The 10,295-nt window shown below is 33.2% G+C and overlaps 1 protein-coding gene across 1 annotated transcript in view; it reads right to left on the bottom strand.

The window, feature by feature from the left end:
• DACH1 (dachshund family transcription factor 1) overlaps positions 1–10,295 on the bottom strand; it is a 382,796-nt gene that overhangs the window by 362,504 nt on the left and 9,997 nt on the right. The gene's annotated exons all lie outside the window — the stretch shown is intronic.

Genomic DNA, 10,295 nt, shown 5'->3' with positions numbered 1-10,295 from the left:
TTTTTTTTTTTTAAGTCACTATTATTGGAAGTGAAAGATAAGCATCTCTTTAGCTACTTTGAATATTTTTAAAAGTAGAGCACAAATATTTCAAAACTTTAGATACATAAAGAAAAAAATGAAACAAGAGAATCCACCCATATTTCTTCTCCTCTGGTGAATTTCAAACATCAGATGTTTTTATAAATAAATGCCAAGACAAAAATCAATCAGATTCAATTTCAACCTACTATATTTTACCATATAACAAGGAAGGACAATGTATGTTACATAATTTACAAAATGTCAAGATATTGTCAAAAATCTACAGACACAAGCAGAACAATAATATTATGAAATAGGGAACATTATTTTGATGAGTTCACAAGGCATATGGTGGACACCAAATTTTATGTGAAGATGCTTGAGTGTTTATCCCAAATTTATTTCCAGGACAGGAGACTGCAGTAAATATAATTTGGGGAATTTTAAGATGTTTGACAGGAAACGGTTATAAAGAATATATTTTGATTTAGAAAATCCTGGACTTTTAAAGACTGATTTAACCAATCTAAAAGGAAATCAAAAATTCAAAATTTAGACAATTTAAACTTCTATTATAGAATCTCCTGATTTCATAGAGAACTTCATAGTAGTTTCATAATTGTTTCCTTAGATATTATATAGAGCTCTCCAAAGTAAAATGTTATTTCTTTTGCATATGAAATGGTTATATTTCATCTTTTTTTTCCAAAGATGTAGCCATGTTAACCTATTATTCAAAAGTTTTGAATAATAATGCCAATAAATTTTTGTTACAATATTTTACTTATGAAAACTTTGCCATTTTTCAGAATTGTTACGATTTCACTGTTACTTCCTTTGAAAGAGAAGAATAGTGTGATGATAAGAACCAAAATAGATTTTTCTTTATGCTTTAGTAAGCTGTTAGGTAAAAGGAGTTTAAAAACATAATTGGGTGAGAACATTTAAGATCTAGTGTCTTAGCAACTTTGAAGTATATAATTGTACACTTTAAACTTACACAATGTTATAGGTAGATTATATCTCAATTTAAAAAAAAGTAATTGGGAAATCTAAACAGATAATAACTGTGGAAAAGCACCTTACCTTTTCTGAAGTGCTTTCAAATAACTATTATCACATTCTTATCCTCACAACCTTCTGAAATGAACACAAAAGTTCTCTTCATGATCCCCATTTTACACTTGTGAACATAGAAGTTCCGGTTGATTCACCCAACAACTCTCAGCTGGTAACTGATATAATCAAAACTTGCAACCAAGTTTCATGATTGTTCTCCTGACTCCAAGTGGTTCATACATTAATAAATCTCCAATCTACAGCTATTATGGTAATGAAATATTTCTTTTGGATATTAAGGCCAATTTCTGTGTGAAATAACACAGTAATTTTGTGGGTAATAATTATTTAAAATTACAGTGTGGATAAAACTTTCAAAATGGACATTTCATATCTTATTGATATTTCAGAAATATATACTAGTTGGATTTAACCGTCACAACTGCTTTACTCATCAGAGCCATGCCCCTGAGATATAACAATCATTTCAACATTTGACAGCACAGTAACAGTTTCACATTGTACACTCCTGTTCGGATTGCTATGGGCAAGAGACCATGCCTTTACACAAGCCTGTGGATTGATTAGCTCTTTGGTAGAATCTTAGTTTAAGAATCTTTAAGGCACTGATTTATGCACAATTGATCTGATCAGCCAGGCAGTCAATGTGATTTATTAGCAAAGATGACCAAAACCCTTTTTTCTCCTTTTTCATGCAGTAGTAATTCACCTCATTAGAAGTGGAATCATTATAGAAAGCCACTGAGAAATAAGAAGTTGAACCTCCTGCCCTGATTCCTTATTTCCTCCAATTTATGTATTTACCAACAGTGATAGCTGGCCCCGAAGACCTAAGCTGCTAGGCAGGAACGTGAAGCCATGGCTAGAAGAGGCTGGAGTTGATGAGAGGGAATTCTCCCACTCTGCAACATTTTCCAGACAGCGAATTCCTTCCTTTAACTTCTTGCGAAATGCAATTATTTTATTTCTAGCACATGCTTTTTTTCTTTATTTAACCACAGTAAGACAAATGACTCATATTACTTTGTAATTATGGTGTTTAACTAAACATCAGACCAACAATGTATATAACAAGGGTTGGCAACCTGTGGGGTGCATGTGGACATATGTGAGCTTTGTACATACACACACACACACACACACACACATGCTCTCACGTGCACAGATACACACGCCTGATGTTGCATAAGATCTAACTTTGAATAGACCAAGTTTGTTCAACTGTGGGAAAAATGCACATTATAATTTACAAAACACTAATATCTTCTATATTTGGGAGGATGTCTACAGCTTTTATATGGTAGAAGTGCTCCAATCCTCTTTTCAACGTCTATTTCCCAGTCAGGTCCAGTATCCAAAGACTATTGTTACCTCCTTAAAAAAATGTATTAACAGGGTCCTCCCTGGTGGTGCAGTAGGTTAAAGCACAGCAAAAAGAAGCTAAAGCCACTTCAGCATGAGTTCAATCCCCCACCCAGGAGGTGATCCACATGGCACCACAGACCCCTCCTGACTGGCCCTCTGCTCCCCTCAGCAGTGTACTTCATCAGTCAGCCTATTCTGCTCCCCACTCTGTCTCTGGTGAATCCTCTCACGGGCCCTGCACCTCTGGCATATACCCCAGTTCTGTATGCATAAGTAAATAAATCTTTAAAAAAAAGTCTTAACAAAATTTAAGGAGAACACAGCAAGGTATAGTCTGGCCACTCCATACACTAGTTCTACTGTAAAATGGAGTAATTACTTAACACCTCCTATTCCTTCCATTCACTCTGCTGCTGAGGGCTTTGACAAGGCCAGAAACTTTAGCTCCAGTAGCCTAAATAATGCATTTCCCTTTAACTGGATGGAAATTCTGCACATCACAGTGATTTCAGATGTGATCTGCTCCTGCTGCCCCCCCAAAATCCTATACTTCTCAAAAAGAATAAACGCCGCTGCTTCCCTACCTACCCCCACCCATACTAAGGAGGCAATAAATAAAAATGCAATACTCTGTGACTAAAGAGCTGACAACCACACATTAGAGTAATTATGTGGTACAAAAATGCTGAGGGGTGGTACATTATTTTACTACATAGGTGCTGTAAAAATTGTGAATAGCTTTGATTTAAAATTCCAAATGTACTTAAGTCCTGTTATATAATTTCTGTACAAAAGTATACTATGAACTATACCTTGAACTTACTCTGATAATGTCACCTTCAGAATAAACTGATTTCGATATGTTCAGTATCATTTTCAAGCTGAACAGTGTTTCATAAGACAAGCCTTAAAATAAAACAAAGAAGGATAACCTGCAAAATATATGAATGTTTTTATAACTCTCTGAGGAGGTAGGGCACCACCTGTCCTTATTACTGAAATCAACAATGTCAAAATGCCAACCAGTTTAGCTATTGAACTAGTTCAATAGAATGTGTGTGTGTGTGTGTGTGTGTGTGTGTGTGTGTGTTGTGATTTGTGTCTATGTATGACAATCAAAACCAGAAAATTTTACTGAAAAGATCTCAGGTAAAATTCCTGCAAATTACAAACCCTACAAGTAAGGGAAAAATATACTCTAAGATGTGGTGTATTTATTTTCATTTGGACCTCTGCTGTTAACCATTTAAACATTTTTTTAAATCTTTCCAATTAATAGAGACTCATTGAAAGCAAGTAACTTCTCCTGATTAAGATTTCTGCTTCAAAACTTTGACTGGATTAGTATTTTGTAATGACCTATTTATCAAAAGAATTAAAACTCCAGGTTTCTAATAACTTTTAAAGTTGACCTTATAATTTAAATTACATTTCGAACTTTTATAGCAGAATTAGTAAAATTTACTTAGATCAATGTCTATTCTTCAAATAAAACTTTGCCTGTTACTAATGACTTGAAAGACTATTTTATTTTCCTTTCGTGAATTATACTTTCCTAGCACCAGTTTATATAAGACACTCCAGGGAAAACATCGAGCTGGTACACTGTGGTGTTCTGGTTGTTGAAATCATTCACTCTCTGAACTTGTGAAGCACAATGCTCCCACCACTCAGCAAGTCCTAGCATGGCGTATGCCACGTCATGTCTCACTGCCTTACCATGGTCCACAATTTACCCTCCCAACATAGCTTAACAGCCCGACTTAGTCCACAGAATACAGTCCTGCCACAAAACACCTGCTGTTACTATTTAAAGAATACAAATTTATCTTGACTTGAGAACACTTGGGATGAACATTTTAGTTTGAGACCCAAAAGGGTTCTTCTACTACTGCATTTTGTCACTTCATTCTAACATGGATTCATAGTCCAGTAAAATTCTCAGTGGGTTTCTGCTCTGGTTAAACAATGAGTGTATAACCTCTAATTTAACTAGTTAAGCTACACACTAACATGGTGAACGTGCCAATGAGTACGTTTCCTTAGACATTCCTGGAAGCTGTCTGGCCAATAGGAGTAGTTTGAAATGGTTCCCTAATCACTGTTGAAATCACTGATAGTACTGTCTGTCCACACTATGACAGACAAAAGCTGAAATGTATTAAACATAGCAATCCATCATCCTGCAGATGGAAAGCAGGAGCCAGGCGAGTTCAGAGGAGTGACTACCCGCTGCTTAACAAAGGCTGGAGTCCTGACAGTTCAGTCCCTTCCTAGCTCCTCACTCACACCCCTGCATCTAAGATGAATGAGTGTAATCAATGAGGGAGAAAGCCTGCTGAGGACCTCAAACTCAAACATTGTTATATTTAAAGTGCTGCTTTTCCTAATCCAAATTATTGCTTAAACAGTTTTCTCCAAATGTAAGAACCTTAGTAATTTAGTTAACAAATGAGAGAAAGAATAAATGTACTATAGAGCCCCCAAAAGCATATCCTTAGATAATACTTCATCAGGACACCACTAACTTGTGCAGAAGTAGCTTTGAAATGAAGCTATGGTACCAACTCAGAGGAAGTTTTTTAAAGTCACTCAATTAAGGGTATATTTACATTGTTGGAGGCAACTTGATAGTGATGTTCTCTTTGAATGACCAGGGGATTATTATTTTTAAATAAGCACCAAATAGAAATGAAATGCTATTTGCTAAAGTTCAATTCATTTTGCACATTTGTTTCTAATAAGGACAGATGAGTCACGAAATAGCCAAAGGGAAGGAAAAACCCTCAACTGCTAACAGCACATTAACAAAATATAGAAACGAAAGACACTTTTCTTTGGATTTCAGCCTTGTCATTTCCAATTTTCTGCTCCTTGGACATGCTTGTATTCAAATTCTGGAACATCTATTCAGCATATCAATCCTAATTAGACAATCTGGGTCTGGAAAGGATGAGAGCTGGGTCATTTGCATAATTTAATCATAAATACTCAGTGATACATATTTCCAAATGCATTTGTACAATTATCTTTTCATCCTTGGGGCAATGGTATTAATATGATTAGGCAATATTTCTGGAAAAAACAGACAAGTATGCACTCTTTTTAACTGCAGCTTAGGGCGATATGAAAAATTAATTAATTTCTGAAGAAAATCAATTTCTCTACGTGACCATATTAGACATTGCTAAACCAAGACTCAGAAACCTCTCTCAATCACCACATTTTTATCAGGCCCTTCTAAATTCTGATTAGTATGTGAACAATTCAGTAGAAAAACTAGTAATGTATCAAAAAGCATCCAAAATTGTGAAGAGCTCGTTCTCCCTAATTTTCACTCTGGTATACTATTTGCTTTACTTTAACACAGTGTCATTGAACCAGTCAATGAGAAGCCTGTGTTTCTGGTGTGAATTCATCTTTAGTGATCTTTTATTAATGTACATTAACCAATTTCAAGGACAACAGGATAAGGTTACTTTTGAAATGTTTTTTCAAGAAATGGATTTATATTCATCTAAAATAATCTTAATTCACACAAGACTGTTTATTATGAAGTAATTAGATAAACCAAGCAGTCCCTAAGAGTACCATTGTTATAAGAAAAACATTGTAACATACTTAGTAGAGATATAAGAACCCAGGTGGCTAATCTAATTTTTTAAAAAGAGATTCTGCTTTGTATGCTGATTAGTAGAAAAGAAAGAAGTCACTACTCTTTTCTTTTCAAATGAAAAAGTAAAAATTACTGCATGCAAATATTCAATATTCATTTAATTTGCATAAAGGTGCTTGAACAAATTTTTGATTCTAACAAGCTCATTTTTCATGCGTTTTGTCTTTCATCCTAATCTAGCATCTGTCATTCCTTTTTGAAGTTATTATCGGCCCAATTCCCTCTTGGACATGGTTGCTGGGTGACCGGTATCTTAGCACCCACTTTGACAGGAACAGATGTGAATCTGATCAAGAGATTTCCCAAGAGTACCTGAAATCACAAACAACTTTTGTGAAAAACAAACAGCATCCCTGTCACGGGCCCTTATTTAACCTACTCCCCAAAGAAGAGCAAGGAAGTTTACTCAAAATCAACTATACCTTGTAGTTGCATTTCCTAGACTCGGAATAAAATACCTTAATATAAATAAATTATATTTTACCCTGTTGAATTTGGAGGATCTAATCAAGTATTAACAGCTCAAAAATCCAGTTTGTTTTTAGGTAGTTGTTTCATGAAAATATTTCATGAGAAAACGTTCTATTTCATGGACAATTTCACTAGAGTACTAGAGAAACTAGTTTATTATGAGGATGACTTCGATGATAAAGATATTTAAGAATACGAAATTTAGTTTTGTGTCTGAAGATTTCCTATGGGAAGTACTGATGTAGAATCTGTGCACTATTAAGAATTATTCTATGTATAGAGAATTAGTTAAATTATAAAAATTCCATCTCTTCTTTCATGCATTTTATAGCAAGAATTTTTAATATGAGTTTTCCCCAGTTCACATGGTGTGCCATCAATCATTTTTGGAAATAGAGCTGCAAAGTGCCACTGGAAGACAAAAAAGGTCATAGAAACTTCATATTATCACCATTACAAAAGTCAGAATAGGTTGTCTTTTCTGAACTAGATTATTTTTAAGAACAGCATAATGTAGTTGAGTCAGATGATATACCTCTTTTCCTTCCTGCCATCAGTCAGACTAAGTGGGAAGCAACAGCCATGTTAAGTCACCATGAAACTGGTTGGAGCAAACCTTCAAATTAAATCAATCAAATATTGATGTTTTATAAATATGACATCAAAAGAATATTAGAAACTGTCCAAATAATTGGTTTACTTTTTCCATTTTACTCAGATGATACATGTTAAAGCAAGGTAAAAAAAAAAATTAGCTTATAGTGAAAGTTTTTGCCACACAACAACCAATAAAAAAGAATAAACACATTTAAAACTCTAGATATATTTAGGTGATTGTCATGACTTGTGATAGTAAGGAAAATGATATACCTTTCATTGGAAATTTCACTGTTTTTTCTCTTCTCCAAAAATTGATTTATGATAATCATTTTGATGAGGAATTACTATGTTGCATTATGTTTTCAGGTGGTTGTGGGGAAATAAATTATCCAAATGATATTATCCATGTTAAGAGAAAAAGAATGAAGTCTTTGAAATTTTTCAAAATTTATAATTGGGAAAGGAATTTGTTAACCTAAAATCCAATCAGAGTTATTTAACCTCTGTAAATGTAATAGCAGTTATTTGTGAGAGTGCATGTGTGCTGCTTTACCATCTATGAAGTGTTTCTCAATAAATAATGATGAGAACAAGTTATTCCATGTGGAGGATTAAGTTCTCTAGCCTAATGATAGCCATTTAATACCACTAGTGATAAGCAAAATATTATAACCCTACTCATTTACATTAAGTTACCACTTATCTATTTAACAAAGCATTTTGATTTGCAAATGTTAAGCAAAATATTACAAAACTAAACTCCTCTTTATTCTGAACATATAGTTAGCTTTACTTATCCAACTTTGGTCTACTCTAAATAATTAAGTGAATCCAATTAAAATAAAAATAGTTCTTATGTATCAATTTTTTTTTATTATTATTATTATCACCTTTATTTGTTACTATTAGTGGTAAAAGCATCCTTCTGGAAACCTCTTCAGACAGTCCAACTAAAAGTAAAATAAGAAATATAACTACTAAAAATGTGATTCTAAAAAAAAATTCATTAAAAATCCTTATCCTGAAATGCTATCACAGGAAACAATTCCCTAAAGAAAGTTTTTTCCCTATCCGGGTTGCCTTTTCAGTAGCTAGAAATCAATAAAAGTACAAAGTAAATGTTTTCATGTTTAATTAAACAAATTCATATTCAAACTCCTTAAATCTAGGATATATACCTAAATGAAAGATTTTTTATGTAATATCTTATATGAAAACTTACATAGCTGCAAAATTTTGATGATACTTTGGCTTAACTGTGAAACATCATTCATAAATAATACTTTTTAAATTTCCAAAGAATATCTACGTACTAAATTTGGTAGCCAAACAGGTGTTAAAAGAAAGTAAAATCAAATTTGACCCAGAAGGCTCCAATATTAAGGTTTGAATTGGGATCAGTTCATTCCTTTCCCATGGGGTAACTTGTATAAATGTAATTCTATGGTTTCATAAAAGCAGGTCAAGTTTCTATCCCTGGGGGTCTTTTGGCAATTTGAAGCATGGAAGCACTGTTCCTGGCTACAAGTTCAAATCTGCATGTACTGTCAATGGTGTGAAGAGAAAAATCAGTGAACAGCAGACATATATTCATCTTTGAAAATAATACGCACTTGTCAGGGAGTTCTTAGTATGAATAAAGGTGTCAGTCTAGCTCACAAGTCATAAAATATTTTGAAATCATTTTCACTTACTTATACAGTTTCCTTTGAAAATAAATGCATATCAACTGATGCAAAGAGTAATATTAAATGTTTCCCTTTACTTAGATAACTAAATGCAAAGATGAAATTCAAACTAAATGTCATTTTACATCTATCATGTACAAGGTTTTCTTTATTATTGTTATTACTATTCCACAAGCTGTAGATGAAGCAGAAACTTTTAAGTAGTCACTACTTTATAAGTCTCTTTTACTTTACCAAAAATATATATATATATGTATATATATATGCATGCATGCCTGCACTTTTACCAATGATGTAATGACTTGACAAATGCCATGGAATGATTGAAAAAGTAATTGATTTCAATTTAACTGGACCTCTACCAGGTGTTTTCAAAGACAATTACAATCCACTGCAAGAAATGGTAATACACATCTCCTTATGTAGACCTGCAGATTAACCCACTGACCTCACTAGCTGATCTCATTCATGGCACAGCTTTCAGAAGAACAATCTCTTTTTCTTAGGTTATGAAATTATTTTCCCAACATTTGATCTACTGATTCTAAGGGCTATGCTTACTCTAAGGTGCAAACGGTAAGGAAATAAAAGAAATAGAGCAATGATATCAAACATTAAATAGTATTCAACAGTATATAGATTCTATGCCTAGAAGTTCAATATCTATTTCTACAAGTAAAGTAATTCTCAGATGTAAATACTTTAAAAAAAGAATTAAAAGTGTATTTTAGTATCACTAGTCTAGGAAAATTAATGTGTTTTTAGTCATTGTTCTAATAACTATGGAACATGACAGTTAAGTACAAATTAACTTTCACTATAAAATTAAGTGAAAATTTATACTTCAATTTTCATTCAGTAAGTAGAATCAGTTTTTCATGTGTTATTTTACATTTTACTGACATATAGGAAGCAAATTAAAGAAAATTTTATTGATAAATTGTTTGTCCAAGTAAAGCCATATGTCCTATAAGCTTCTGTATGTAGTATGTAAGTGTGTATATGCAAACACATATAAATATATACAAAGCCTTTTCAAACAAAGATGTTATAATTATTTCAGCATGAATACATAGACAGGAAAACTAGAAGCAAAATCATCCACCAGAAAGACCTTAAGACATCGATAAAAATTTTACACTTGTTGCACACACAAGAGCATCCATCCAGGTATAAAATGTATGATAATATGACAATTTAAAGTATTCCAAGTTATTCATTTAAAAATCTAAAGGCACTATTAAACTGAATACTGATTGATTTAAGAAATAAGGCTCATTTCTAAGAAGTAGACTAAAGAAAAATATTGGCCCTCCGTGGTGGCGCAGCGGGTTAAAGCACAGCACTGAGAATCTGAAGCCACTTCCGCAGGAGTTTGATTCCCGCCTGCC

This window comes from Condylura cristata, unplaced genomic scaffold (assembly GCF_000260355.1).
Source record: "Condylura cristata isolate star-nosed mole 26May11 unplaced genomic scaffold, ConCri1.0 scaffold00010, whole genome shotgun sequence".
In the NCBI taxonomy this organism is placed as follows: domain Eukaryota; kingdom Metazoa; phylum Chordata; class Mammalia; order Eulipotyphla; family Talpidae; genus Condylura; species Condylura cristata.
This window is presented reverse-complemented; position numbering and strand designations above follow the sequence as displayed.